The sequence below is a fragment of the Parasteatoda tepidariorum genome, chromosome 1, assembly GCF_043381705.1.
Source record: "Parasteatoda tepidariorum isolate YZ-2023 chromosome 1, CAS_Ptep_4.0, whole genome shotgun sequence".
Classification (NCBI taxonomy): domain Eukaryota; kingdom Metazoa; phylum Arthropoda; class Arachnida; order Araneae; family Theridiidae; genus Parasteatoda; species Parasteatoda tepidariorum.
This window is the reverse complement of record NC_092204.1, coordinates 14,074,758-14,089,104: the sequence shown is the minus strand read 5'-3', so window position 1 is coordinate 14,089,104 and position 14,347 is coordinate 14,074,758.

Genomic DNA, 14,347 nt, shown 5'->3' with positions numbered 1-14,347 from the left:
CTGGTGAACGAACTATAGTAAAGTTTGATTGAAAATCTTAGACAGGCAGCTTATCAGTAACCGCGACCGTGGCTCGGGAATTCTAAGTAAAGAAATTGAACTCTATGTTGTTTAAAGAATATTGTTTGCCAAAAAACGTTAGACGTTTAAAAGCAAATAATTTTGCATTTTTAGTGGTTGGCAATATTTTTTAAATAGTTGGATGATTATTACACCATCCCGCCGGTAAGAGTAAACCCTTCTAAATCATCACGGAATGAAATCTTTTAATTAAAACTCTAATGATTTATAACTGGCAACATGGCGGCATGTTTTAGTCTTTAACTCCATCAATCTTTGCCATTGAAATAAATTTAAATGTCTCAAATCAGGTAACATATTTTACATTCATCATTAGTTCAAATCTTTTTTATTAAATAATATAATGTTCCCTAAAAATGAATAATTATAGTCTTTATATAAATACTCTATTTCTACGTAATTGATTTTAGAAATTAATTAGGCCTAACAGACATTTTTGAATTTTAACAAATTTAACATTCCCTCTCTAAAATACTAAAAGAGAGAATGCTAAACTGAAGGAATGATTCTAGAGCATTAATTATTCGAAAGATGAATTTCAATTGCTGAAAATATAATTTTTTAAAATTTTCATTAAAATGTAATTGGAAATTACAACAATGCCAAATTCTATTTCAACAGTGCATGTAAAAATTTTGAATGTAAATATTTTCCAAAACTTGACATATTAATAAACAACTTATTGAATGTTATTTAATCAATGAATGTGAACTTCTTATATTATGTATTTGAAGAATGCGGTTTTTATCTGACAAAATAATGAGGAGAAAAGGAATAACTTTTATAAGGGAAATATTTTTCATAAAAGTTTTGAATCTCAATAATTGTATGTGAATTTTTTCCATTTTTATATACATTTCAAATGGGGCTCTGGGACACATAGAACATGTTTGTTTTATTAAACACTGATATACAGAGGAACTGCATACCATAAATGCATGCAAGGTAAATGCTGGCCCTAAAAAAGTCAGGTATTCCACTCATGTTTCTTTTATTTTATATTTGGAGTTTCATATTTCAAAATTTAAGTTTATATTTCTAATATTTAAATTTAAACTGCTAGAAATTTCTCAGATCGAATATTAAATAGCTGTTTATTTACTTGATATTTTACAATATTGAGCAAAAACATTCGTATATTCATAAAAAAAATGGTATTTTAACTATTAAATAATTTCTTCCGCGCAAGCTAGGCCCACCTTAGGAAGCCACTTAGTTCCGTGCTTCTAGGTACAGCCGATAAGGCTAATTTGTGAGCATCATACGATGGGTGATCGAATCCCAGTGTTAACACCACATTTCGCCCATTCCTTCAATACATAGAGAGTTTCCCGTGCCTTACACTCCTCAGTTGGCAACCCTGATTTATTAGAAAATAAAACTCTCATTCACACATAGATGGCAGCACAGCAGAGCTGCTTATCGAAAAAAGTCAATAACTCATTTCTTCCGTGAGAGGGCACCACTAGATAAACTAATTAAGTTACATTCTCCGGTGCAAACACAACTCAACAACAAGTTAACTTTGATATCTATTACCTAACGAGCACAGATGTCCAACAAAATTTCATTTTTATGGTTTAAAACCATACTTATTTCTAAATTATTACGAAACTATAAAGGTAAAAAAAAAAAAATATTTTAGTCGTAACTTATTCGGTTTACTGGATGAACCGGTTATTTTACCATAATTCCAGAAAAAAAATTCTAAGAGGGTATTTGAAGACAAATTTTGGACTTGTGCTACTTAGGCACTTTCCCAGGTTTGACTTTGATTTTATTCTTCAAGTCTGCTACATATTCTTTTGTTTATAACAGTCTCGTATTGAGTGATTTATTGGATAAAATTAGTGAATGCATAATAAAGATTATAAAGACCTTTCAGTGGCGTACGCAGAATTTTTCCAAGGGGGGTGTTCATAATTTTCTGAAACTACTAAAAGAAATTCGAATCTGTAATAAAGCACTATTATTTCCCTAATTTAGACAGCTAGACAATTTTTACTTTTAATTTAGACGACATTGTTTAGTTAAATTTTGATTTGATATTTTAAGTTTAAGAACATAATGTAATACCTTCTGAAAAAAGTCCAGTGTCATATGGGTGAAAAGTAAGACTTTGCGGTCTACTTTCACATTCATCAGATTTTGTTATGCTAGAAACGTTTTCTTCAACGGAAGTATCACATTTCTGTACAACTGAAAAACTTACATTGGTACTAGATGCTGTAACCTCACTAATTTCAGGTCGTGATTTTTTCTCAAAATAATTAAAAATTGTTAAATTCTTGCGTTTTGACATCCTAAAGATCCAAGAACAGCATATATATATATATTGGCACAGAAATATCGAAATATCCGTTATGCTACGATCTCAAAGTTTCGAGCTGGAATGAATAACTTCAACGAGCACAGTATCTCCAATGGTATTGTTACTGATTTCTTCACTAGTCGAAATAGTGGCGACGANGAAGATCTCAATCAAGACCAATCTCATTTACACATAGATGACAGCACAGCAGAGCTGCTTAACACAATAAGTCAATAGCTCATTTCTTCCGATAGAGGGCACCACCAGATAAACTAATTTACAACCTCCAGTGCAAACACGACTCAACCACAACTTAACTTCGATATCTATTGCCTAACGAGCACAGATGTCCATCTGAGTTTCATTTTTGCGGTTTAACAACCATACTTATTCTAAATTATGACAAAACTATAAATGTAAAAAAAAAAAAAATACTTTTAACCGTTGCCTCTACAGTTAATTGGATGAAGAGAATGCTGCCGTTTATTTTACCATAATTTCAGAATGAAAGTTCTAAGAGTGTATTTGAAGACAAATTTTGAACTTGTGCTATTTAGGCGCTTTCCTAGGTTTGACTTTGATTTCACTACAACTCTGCTTCATATTCTAATGTTTCTAATTCTAGCACTCTAGTATTAAATAATTTATTGGATAAAATTAGTGAATACATAATAAAGATTATAAAGATCTTTAATATGTTTTAATTTTGAGCAAGTTTTAATAAATTTCTTTAAATATATTGCGAAAAATTTTCAGGACATACATTTTTAATATAATACTCTATTCACATAAAAATGTTCAACGGTTTTCATTCAATTTAAATTCTTTTAAATTTTGTGAATTTAAAGCGATCGTTTCATGAGAATAACACATATAGGCTTAAAAATTATTTTTTATTATATTTATAGAAATTTTTTCCAATAATTTTAGTTAATTTCTATCACTAGGTAAACTTATGAATTAACTCTAAAATTTTTACTCTGATTTCAATTTAGCCTTAATAGTCTTATCTTCCGAGAACTGTCAATAAGCTGTTCTGTCTTATACTGATTAGGTTAACAGATTGAGCTTTATTTGAATTTCTCCAGAAATCGGACACTCATATCGAAATTCGATGCTCTTCAGTTAGAAGGAAAATAAGCCTTTTCTCCCTTGAAAGGAAAATATTTCTTTCAAAAGCACCACTGATATATTTCAACAAATACCAGTAATCATTGAAAAGAGCTTTTGGAAGAAATTCGCACATTGATCGGCGGTTCGAATTCTTTTTTCATTCTTAAAATAGGTTGTTTCTTTTAAAAGTGATAGTTTTTTTGTGAGAATAAAATTGTGAAAAGACTATGATATGCTGCAGTAAAATGGTATATGATGCGAATAAAAGAGGACACGTTCAAAAAATTTTAATCTAATGATCGGATTTTCACGTATTAAGGCTCAATTTTAATGGTTCAAAGGTCTTACTTTAAATATGCTAAATTAATTTGAGCAAACGAAATTAAATACAGAGTTACACTTTCTTTGAAAACGATAACCTGCTTTCGAAGGAGTGGGAGTTTTAGCCCCTTAAAAAAGGGGAGAGGGTGATAGCCACAATCTTGAAAATATAGTAGTTTAGGCAAGAGAGTGGTCGACAAATTAGGCCCCTTAATGTTAATTTCAATTTCTTCTTTATTTCGCCATATTCGTAGCTAATAAAAAGAATAAAAAATTCTTTGCACACGACTGTTCAACTTGTTTTTGAGCCATGATGGCTCAGGGGATAGAACGTTCACCTTCCACTGAGGATAACGGATTCGAATCCCAGTAAAGACTGGTCGATGCGAATTCCGCACCTGGCTCGCACCGACCACAGTGCTGACGTAAAAATATCTGCAGTGGTAGACGGAACATGGGTTAGAGTCTTCTTGCCGTCAGGCTAACGGTGGAATAATCTGCTCTGGATTAGAGTGTAAGCTTTTATCGTTTCCTGATCGTTGCAGGCAGAATTTATAATACCAAAAGCAATTTATTAATTACCAAAATTTCGTCTATTTTTGTCTAGTTTGTGCATTTCATTTTCAACTGTAGCTCTTTGATTGATGTGAACACAAGTTTAAATTTGTTTCCTAAGTGTTCAAGACAAAGTTACACTTTTCTTTATGAAAAAATTAACAGAACTCATCATTATCACCAATGGCTCAACAGCGTGGGCCTTGGCCTTCTCAGGAAGTTTTTTTTTAGGCCAACGTTTTTCCTGATCACGTTTTCCAGTTTTTAAGACCAAAAGGTCTTTTTCTAGGCCTTCCATCCATCTCAAATTCGGCCTGCCTCTTCTTCGTGTGCCGACTAGTCTGGCATTGAAAACTCCTTTTGTGATACGGTCTTCGTCCATTCTGATAGCGAGGCCTGTCCATTTTATTCTTTGTCGTTTAATAAAGTTAGTAATATCAGGTTCATTATATGAGTGATAGCACTAATTATTAAAAAATACGGAACTAATAACTGAACTAATTAATAAAAAAATAACACAAAACTGAAAAAATTAATATGGTTAGATAAAAATTAAAAAAATACGTTTTTTAAATAACGTAAAAAAAAAAAGTTTTTTTTTTGTCAGTTTTGAAACGATAAACGCCGAGAACATTGCTTTCTTTATAAATTTCTATCATCACTGAAAACAACCCATTTTTTTAAAAGGTTTTTTTTTGTTTGAAATCTTATTACAAACAACGTTGTTGTCAAAATTTGCTGGCAAACTCCAAATTAAAATGGCATCAAAATATTAAAAATAACACACTTGCATTCTAAATAAAGTATTTTAAAGATAGCATTCCTTAAATTAAAATTTGAAGACAAAAATGTTAAGATATCAAGATTGCTTCCAGAGAGATTCATAAACTCAGTAATATTTGTAGGAATTTGACGTACTTTTTAAAGTTAAATGAACTTTTCTTGTAATGTAAATTATGATTTCGAATAGTTTTTTTAAAATTTATCTTTGTTTTTGTAATTACAGTTACTTTTTTAAATTTCATTCGTTAATTTTGCTATTACGATGTTTTAGTATTATTCTTAGAACATTTGAAATCAATAGCATAAAAAACGAATAATGGATTTCAGAACTTGAAAATTCTAATTGCTTTTTTTAAATTGCCTTTTTCTCTCTTACAGCTTCAAAAACTCTAAAATAGATTCTTCAGAAGCAAATCATTTTTCGTAGAATAAAAATTTTAATAACTGTTTCTTCATTGTTTTTCTAAGATTATCCAGTAATGTTTTACTGTTTTTTATAATGCTATATAATATTTGCTGAAAAAAAATCTAGTTATCTACTGAAATTGTCATCTTTGAGAATAAGTTATTTCTTGCCATTCCCTTACCTTTTCATTATTTAAATAATTTATTTGGAATTAAAAACTACTCAAAAATTAAGATTGGATAGTTTGAAGAAAACAAAAGTAGAAAAAATAAGCTTCTGATTATATAATGGTATCGCAGCGTTCTTCTAGTATTTTGTAACGGAAATAAAATGCTAATTTTCATAACAGATATGATTTTGGTAACAGATATAAAGTAACTGTAATAAAAAATACTATACTCAGTTGCAAGTTAAGAAAAACCATTATCGTTACAGAGGGACCCTGTTCGATTGTAAGTGTACGCCAAATGGATGCTAAGCTCCCAGCGCGATCGTATATTTACACTGCCAACTATTATTTAAAGAAACGGATGAAAGAATAATAAATATTGTTTCTGGCAGACGATTTTCTTCTTAAGCGAAAAATAAAATAAAAATTCCTTTTCTCGCACTTGATTGGAATGTCACCATAAGACGCGCCATTTTTAGTGGTCAAATCAAATCTAATGCTCTTGCAACGTCATATAGTTGTTTCTTTTTTAAGAACGAATATTCTCCTTATTGATAGAAATATATCGTCAAGTTTAGAATTCCAGTATAGCCACTTTTAATAATTCTTTGATAGATCTAAAGATATAGATTAGATTATAGATATAGATTATAGATTTAAAGATAGTAGGAATTATTAACTGACGTATTTAACTTTAGAAGGCTTTTGTATCGGTTTTGAAAGCTTATTTGTATAATTTGATTACGAAATAAAACGGAACTATATGCAGTCGTGGATGTTTACTTAAATCCTATACCGCAATGTTATTTTTTTCTTAACTTGCAACGGAGTATAACTATTTCTAATGTTCTTTGTTTAAATCTTCTAATGTTCTTTACTGAAATTAATTAACGTTACGGTTAAGAAAACAATCTACGTCATATTTTAGATTGTAAAAATATCTACAACTCAGTTAAAGGAAAAAAATGTGGTTATCGAAATTCTAGTAGTCAGCTGTTAAATTCTCAGTTCTTCTCGTAGTTGGCGGAAAGTGAGTAAATTTTTCCTCACAAAATACTTTTAATCTTTGTCAGCAACATGTCTTTTTCCGGTACATTAGTTTCAAACTGCTGACTCTAATAGTTCAAAACAATTTTTCTTTTTTAATTTTACTATTTCTTCCTGCATCGGAGGAGAAAGTGTGGTAACTGTAAAGACGTCAAAATTAAAAAAAATAACTTCTCTGACTGTCCAAATTTTAAGTTTTTGAAATTTTATTAATTTTAAAAAATTTGAAAATAAAGATAAAAGAGAGTTGTTGAGCTTTAAAAATGTTAAGTTATCAGTTCGAAAATGAAATCTTTTTTTCAAATGTAATATTTATCTTCGCCAAACTAGTAAGAAAGATATCAAAAACTTCCTTTAAAAAATTCTAAGCTAAATGTTTGTTATGTTTATATTGAAAGAGACTTGAGTACTATTAAACAATATTCCTAAATGTTGATAAAAAGTAAAAATATCTAATAGTTATAATTTTTAAGTAGTAAATCGCAGTCTTTTGATCGATCGACTAAAAAATATGTTGATTTGCACCATATAATATGATAATATGATCAGAAAGCTTCATAATGAAAAAACGCTTTATATGAGCGTATTTTTCAGTCGATTAGCGTCATATAAAGCGTTATTCAAATTGATGCTTTCTGACGTAATACAACCAGAAAGCTTCATTATGAAATAACGCTTTATATGATGCTAATAAAGAAAGATTTATGTGATATTTCACCCTATAAAACTAAGAGTTTTAGCGAATAATATACAGTTTTTATAATTGTTATCCTTTTCCTATGATTTTAAGAGCTTTCCAAATTTGGGAAGTTATTTTATGAGAAAGAATTTACAAGGAAAAAACAACATAATTTTAAGCAAAAGGATATTTTTCGAAATGTATTTCTAATCAATTCCAGGTTTGATTCATGTCTTGCAAATTTAAAAGCATTGTTATAAATTTACTTTAACGGTAGGCGGACTTTCATTTTTATAAGATACCTATTTAATGGTTAGAGTTCAGTATTTTCATACAGATGAGAGTAGAACAAAATGAATCATCATCACGAAGTGATTCGAATCCAAGTGATTCGAACTCTTACTAATTCGAATCCCCGAATCATTACCCAACTCTAATACAGATATATTGCCTTTAAAAATAACACGTAGTAGTGTGGTCAGAAATGTATAAAGGTTATAAAAGATTACTCGTCTCGGGGAAAATAATCACTTAGAAATTACCATGCCGGTTTTAATTACACAACTTTATAGAGACAAAACACATAGAGCAGTGGCGTAGCGAGGGGGGAGCAAGGGGGGNCATAGCTTCTTCATTAAACATAGCACTCTTCATTTAGCTCAGCTATAATATGTTTTTTCTTGGACAAAGTCATTATTTGTTCTCTAACACACTGGTCGACAATCACAAAATCAATACAAATTCAAAATAAATATATGTTTACGTTATTAACGCATGCGTAATGAGAGATAACGTCTGCGTTGGACCGACTGCTCACGCTGAGCAAACAAAAAAGTATTTCTTTGGCGTCAGCACTACGTCAACTTTCCACTGACGCCCAGATAAGGCGCTAGTTCTAAGAAACCAGGCCGTGAGCTAACAAACCAGTATTTTGTTGGCGTCAGCGCGACGTTGACGTCCCGCTGACGCCCAGATAAGGCACTTGTCCTAAGAAACCAGACCTTTAGTGGTAGGCGGACTTTCATTTTTAAAAGATAGCTATTTAATGGTTAGAGTTCAGCATTTTCATACAGACTAGAGTAGAAAAAAATGAATAAAATAACGTAAAATGTACGTTATTTTAATAAAAATAAGCGTTAAAAACACGTAAATATTTATGGTGAAAATAACGAATTTATAGAACCAAAAATATACGTAAATAGTTTGGTGAAAAAAACGTAAAAAATACGTTAAAAATTGGTTACGAAATTCACCTTAGTCAAAATAACGGCAAAAATCGGTCATTTTTACGTTAAAAACAGCCCAAATATAAACGCATTTTTACCTAATTCGAGACTACCACTCGAAACGGAAATAAAACGTTTCAAATAAACGTTTCTTTGCTCTAAACCTTGTGGCATTTTAACGTTATTTTCACGTAATTAATACTAATCTCTGCTGCATGGGCTCATCTGGAAGTGATTCGAATCCAAGTAATTCGAACTCCTTACTAATTCGAATCCCCGAATCATTACTCAACTCTAATACAGATATATTGCCTTTAAAAATAACACGTTGTAGTGTGGTCAGAAATGTATAAAGGCATAGTTTATTTCTTTCACTTTTAAAAATTTGTCCGTTGCGAAAGTTATTTTTTAACACAGATTCATTTAATTCGAATTCAAAACATGTTTTCATATCAATTAAAATTTTTTTTCTATCTTGCATCTCTCGAATTCATGGATCAAAGAATTGGACAAAAGTTTGAAAACCATTCGCCACTTTACTTTTAGAATTGACGAGGAGATACTGCACATTCAAATCCTCAACTGCCCATTGGGAATCGTTTGGCTCTAAGGCTAAAAGTAGCCCATATATATTTTTACAAATGGATCTTTTTTACACTTATTCGTGGTAGAAACTCAGAGTATTTTTCACAATTTAGACTTTCTAAATCGATGCAGTAGAATGTAGGTTGTGATACGAGAATAGTCTAAACAGTCTAAGAAATAATTTTACATCTTGGAATTTCTTTTTGCAAACTAAAATAAAAGTATTTTTTTCTGCCGGAATAGCTTATTTTTATTAATAAAATTTTAGAGGTTGTGTATATTTTCGTGTATATTAATCTTAAACAAATTTATTATTATTTTTAAATGCAGGTATAAGATCAAATTTTGATATTTAAATTAATTTATCCATTGATACAGTTAACACTATAGTTCAAGTTTCTAAGCGTTATTTGTAAATATAAAATACAACGTTTGGGTGGGTGTTTTCTTTACAAATTCACAATTCTAAATGAATACTCTCCAAATTCGACGCACATACGTTTTAAAGGGCTGAAATCAGCACAGTCAAATTTAACTAACAAAGTTTTCACGTAACTTTTGAGGCGTAGTTTTGGGGAGGCTTGGAGACAAATACCCCTCCAAAATTAAACATTGCTTGATTAATGAACTATTGTACAGTATGTAGGATGTAGACATAAAAAAGTAATTTAAACTTTTAGAATACATATACATATATATAACAGGTGGGCTGAAAAGTTCGTAGGCTAACATAGAAAAAAAATTTTTTTTGATAAAATTTCATTTTATTATTCAATATAGTTTCCTTCAAGGGCGATACAACGATTATAGCGGTCATATAATTTTTCGATACCATTTTTGTACTACGATTTGTCTTTAGCCTCAAAATAGGGCTTAGTTTCGGTGACTACTTCCTCATCGGCGCTAAATTTCTTTTCAGCGAGCATTCTCTTGAGGTCTGAGAACAGGAAAAAGTCGCTGGGGACCAGATCTGGAGAATACCGTGGATGCGGAAGCAATTCGAAGACCAATTTATGTAATTTTGCCATCGTTTTCATTGACTTGTGACATAGTGCATTGTCTTGATGAAACAGCGCTCTCTTCTTCTTCAAATGGGGCCGTTTTCTGCGATTTCGTAGTTCAAACGCTCCAATAACGCTATATAATAGTCGATGTTGATGGTTGTTCTTTTTTCAAGATAGTCAATGAATATTAAACCATGAGCATTCTAAAATACTGACGCCATAACTTTGCCTGCTGACTTTTGCATCTTTCCAAGCTTTGGAGTTGGTTCATCTCGTGCAGTTCACTCGCTGACGGTCGATTGGACTCCGGTGTGAAATTATGGAGCCATGTTTCACCCATTGTCATATATCGCCACATAAATTCAGATTTATTACGATTAAACAGCTTCAAACACAGCTCAGAATCATCAATTCGTTGTTGTTTTTGGTCAATTGTGAGCTCGTGCGGCACCCACTTTGCCTAGAGCTTTCTCATACCCAAATATTCATTCATGATATGTCTAACACTTTCCTTTGATATCTTTAGAGTCTCAGATATTTTGATCAACTTCACTTTACGGTAATCTAAAATTATTTTGCAGACTTTTTTGATATTTTCGTCGCTAACAGCCTCTTTGGGGCGTCCACGGTGCGCATCTTCGTCAGTGTTCATTTCGATTCGTTTAAACTTAGCAAACCACTTCCCAATGGTTGATTTTCCTAGTACAGAGTTCGAATAATGTTTCTCAAGCCAAGCCTTGGCTTCAAGAGCATATTTTGTCGCTAGAAAGCAATGCTTTATAAACACGCGAAATTCCTTTTTATCCATTGTTTTTAAACTAACAAAAGTTGCTTCACTAAAAATACTATATCTCACAAACTGTTAGTCCGACAGCTATCAAATTTATACACGTGCCTTTCGAAGGTTAGAACTAACTAAAAATCATATGTTTTTAATAATAGTAGCCCCATCTATGCGTCAGCCTACGAACTTTTCAGCCCAACTGTTATATATATATGTTCGCCGTCCTCGGACATACATTAAAACTACGCCACTGCATAACATCCCTAAGAAAGCGTTTTTCATAAAAGTAGATACTGTCGGAAAGTAATTTTTCTTCCTTCTGAAAATGAAAAGCAATTTTGTTGCAGTGAATAAATATTTTATTGAAACGAATATTGTCCGTTATGGTTCACTACCTTTTCCCATTTTTTGGACTTAGAATGATTCTTCGTGCATAAAAGTTTGTTCTTTGGTGGAAAAAAGCTGATCCAGGTGATATTTGACTTCTTTATTTGAAGTAAATGCCGACAAAAAACTTTGTAGAGTCCGATTTGCATCAATTAATGTCTTTATAACGTCTTCATCAGCTTTAAATAGAGCGGTGAATCTTCGTGTATCTTAAGACTGCTTTTGGAAGGCTCCGTCGTCATATGAAATGATGCTTTTTTGCAAATAATATGCTATTTTTATAACTGCTGTGAGTTTGCAACTGTTACTCATGACTGTTAGGACAAGTTTAGCCTATCTGAAGTCAGCGCTGTCTACGTTTATTTTGAAAGGCGCAGTATCAAAAAACTTTCTTTGTATAATTTACTTCCGAAACGGGAATCAATCTCCAGATAATGATTCTCAGCAAATGTGAAGCACTTTTATAATTACAGACTTAGTAATTACTATAGTGTGTTATAAAAACAATTTAAATAAATAAAGCTGGTACATAAAGTATAGTTTCTAACAGTGGGATTTGTTTTTGTGTTACTAAATTGTATCAAAAAACTTTATTTCGTATAATTTTCCTCCGAAACGGGAATCAATCTTTGGATAATGAATCTCAGCAAATGTGAAGTACTTTTATAATTACAGACTTATTAATTATTGTAGTGCGTTATGAAAACAATTTAAATAAATAAGGATGATACATGAAGTTTCGTTTCTAACAATAGGATTTGTTTTTGTGTTACTATACAGTATCAAAAAACTTTAACTTTCTTTCGTATAATTTACTTCCTTAACAGGAATCAACCTTCGGATAATACTTCTCAGCAAATTTTAATACTTATATAACAGCTCTCCACAATGTATATATATAATAATAGTTTATATTGCTTATTTTTTATTCAGTTAAAAGATCCTTATCTAAGTGCTCGACATAATTACAGTATTGTTTTCATTATTAATATTGCGTTTTGCGTACTTTTAAATTGAATTTCGTCTATCTGGATTCGCATATCGAAAGTTAGTGAGAGATAGCGAGCAGGGGATAAAAAAGATTTACAATAAAGCCAATGAAAGATTATAAAAACCTGACATTGAGCGATGTTTTAAAATGTTGGAGTTAAGAAAAAAGTAAGCAAAAATATGTTTGTTTATAATTTTCATTTCAGTTCGCTCTTGTTTTACTAACATGAAAGTTTTTTTCATTTAAGTATAATTTCTCATATGCTGATTTCATTGTTAACGACATTAGTTCTTCCACAGCGAGTTCCTTTTAGTTCTTCCTCTTAGATCAATTCCTCCTTTTCTCCACAGAGAGTGTAGATGCATTTTACCTTGATTTGCCCCTCTCGGCTACTATGGTTTTTCTAGTTTTGTTTCTCACCTTTATTTTTCAAATTTTTTGTTGGCAACTTTGAGTTTTAAATTTCGAATCACTCTTGCTTCTTTTCATTCACCAGAGAATAGAAGAGCTTTTTTTTTGCTTGGAACATGTCGACTGCTATTTCCAATTTTTATATTTTTGAAGCGAATGATGTTTTTAATGAAGTAATAATGAAATATAATTTTTCATCTAAATATTTCTACCACATCTTAAGTTTGTGTAGGTTCGTACGAACTCTGGATAATGACTATAAATGTCCACTGACGCAAAAACACGCTTTTGTTTTGTAAAAAAAATTATTCTCAAGTTTTTAAATTTTTTTTTCATCTCAAGCTATGTTACTAAAATACATAGAATTAAAATTCTCTCTTTTCAAAATGAAACAAGGGCTTTGTACTAAATTGAAAGGATTATCCAAGATTATTTCTAAACAGAGTAATTTATGCGTTCGAAAAATTGCATGACCCGTATTTAGTCTGTCCATAAAGTTCATGGTTTCGACAGAAAGATTGTAGGTACTTAATTGAATTGGAGCGAACTTTCTATCGTTCAGCCAGAACAAAATTAGTTGCACATCCATTTTATGTACGAATAAACCTAATTAAAGAATGCTAAGTTGGAGCAGTTACTCGAGGCAATTTATTAAGATTAAATAGCTTAAAAGAGTTGACCAACCAATGAGTCTCTTTGTCAGATTTTGTGAGAAAGTTCCAACGGTTTTAAACTTATTAGTGTGTGTATTACACTTGCTCATACATTTTAATTGTAAAAAGCAATTTAAGTCATTTTATACTAGATTTATTGTTATATTTTATCGTAAAGCTATTGTGTACGACACTAAAAAGTGTGCGTTTACAAAAACGTCACTAATTTAAACTGTTTTAACTCCAATCTTCGCATTTTTAAAATGGTGTAAATTATTATTCGCTTCACGGTTTGAGGCAGTATAAGACACTAAGCTCTTCTATTTCTTGTTTTCGCTCCCGTCTTTTCGAAGCCAAGTCACAGTTTAAGTGTCCTGTACTTGAAACAAATCTATAATTATAAACTATATGTACCATGATGTCGTAAACAATGATTTGGGCTTTGGGATGGATAAACAATTTAAGTAATTTGATAGGTTGGTAGGTACTTTATTTACGTCACACTAGAGCAGCACAATGGGCTATTGGCGACGGTCTGGGAACATCCCTCTGGATGATCTGAAGACATGCCATATCAATTTCGATCCTCTGCAAAGTGGATGGCTCTCCTGTTTTGGTAGCCCGACGACCTGCACGGGCTTAAATAATTTGAAAGTTGCTTAACTTTTTTTTTTGAAGAAAAGGGTTTCTTTAGCGAAATTTTTCCACCAAGTCCATGAATAACACAGGGGAACAAATGTTTTGTTGCATTTATACAAATACTTTATATTGCCTAATTCGGGTGTGGGGTTCAAATCTGAAATTAGTTTTGCTTCTAAAGCTATAGATCTTTTTGAAATGA